Raw genomic sequence first — 1,691 nt, forward strand, 5'->3', positions numbered from 1 at the left:
GGAGAGGAATGGAGACAGTGACCAGGGAGAGGGTTGGAGACTGTGACCAGGGAGAAGGTTGGAGTCAGTGACCAGGGGGAAGATTGGAGTTCGTGAACAGGGAGAGGGATGGAGTCTGTGACCAGGGAGTGAAAAGGAGTCAGTGACCAGGGAGAGGAATGGAGTCAGTGACCAGGTAGAGGGATGGAGACTGTGACCAGGGAGAAGGTTGGAGTCAGTGACCAGGGAGAGGGATGGAGTCAGTGTCCAGGGAGAAGGTTGGAGTCAGTGACCAGGGAGAGGGATGGAGACAGTGACCAGGGAGAGGGATGGAGACAGTGACCAGGGACAGGGATGGAGACAGTGACCAGGGAGAAGGTTGGAGTCAGTGACCTGGGAGAGGGATGGAAACAGTGAGCAGGGAGAGGGATGGAGACAGTTACCAGAGAGAAGATTGGAATTCGTGCCCAGGGAGAGAAATGGAGTCAGTGACCAGGGAGAGGGATGGAGACAGTGACCAGGGGGAGGGATGGAGTCAGCGTCCGGGGAGAGGCATGGAGACAGTGACCAGGGAGAGGGATGGAAACAGTGAACGGGGAGAGGAATGGAGACAGTGACCAGGGAGAGGGATGGAGTCAGTGACCAGGGAGAAGGATGGAGTTCGTGACCAGGGAGAGAAATGGAGTCTGTGACAAGGGAGCGAAATGGAGTCAGTGACCAGGGAGAGGGATGGAGACAGTGACCAGGGAGAGGGAAGGAGTCAGTGACCAGGGAGAGAGATGGAGACTGTGACCAGGGAGTGAAATGGAGTTAGTGACCAATGAGAGGAATGGAGACAGTGACCAGGGGAAGATTGGAGATAGTGACCAGGGAGAGGGATGGAGTCAGTGACCAGGGAGTGAAATGGAGTCAGTGACCAGGGAGAGTGTTGGAGACTGTGACCATGGAGAAGGTTGGAGCCAGTGACCAGGGAGAGGGATGGAGACTGTGACCATGGGGAGAAATGGAGTCAGTGATCAGGGAAAGGGATGGAGTCAGTGTCCAGGGAGAGGGATCGAGAATGTGACCAGGGAGAGAGATGGAGTCAGTGACCAGGGAGAGGGATGGAGTCAGTGACCAGGTAGAGAAATGGAGTCATTGACAAGGGAGAAGATTGGCGTTTGTGCCCAGGGAGAGGGATGGAGTCAGTGACCAGGAAGAGGGATGGAGTCAGTGACCAGGGAGAGAAATGGAGTCAGTGACCAGGGAGAGGGATGGAGACAGTGACAAGTGTGAGGGATGGAGACAGTGACCAGGGAGAGGGATGGAGTCAGTGACAAGGGTGAGGGATGGAGACAGTGACCTGGGAGAGAAATGGAGTCAGTGACCAGGGTGAGGGATGGAATCAGTGACCAGGGAGAGAAATGGAGTCAGTGACCAGGGAGAGGGATGGAGACAGTGACCAGGGAGAGAAATGGAGTTAGTGACAAGGGTGAGGGATGGAGTCAGTGACCAGGGAGAGAAATTGAGTCAGTGACCAGGGAGAGGGATGGAGTCAGTGACCAGGGAGAGGGATGGAGAAATTGACCAGGGAGAGGGATGGAGAAAGTGACCAGGGAGAGGGATGGAGTCAGTGACCAGGGATATGGATGGAGTCAGTGACCAGGGAGAGAAATGGAGTCAGTGACCAGGGTGAGGGATGGAGTCAGTGACCAGGGAGAGGGATGGAGAAA

This window comes from Heterodontus francisci, chromosome 8 (assembly GCF_036365525.1).
Source record: "Heterodontus francisci isolate sHetFra1 chromosome 8, sHetFra1.hap1, whole genome shotgun sequence".
Lineage (NCBI taxonomy): Eukaryota > Metazoa > Chordata > Chondrichthyes > Heterodontiformes > Heterodontidae > Heterodontus > Heterodontus francisci.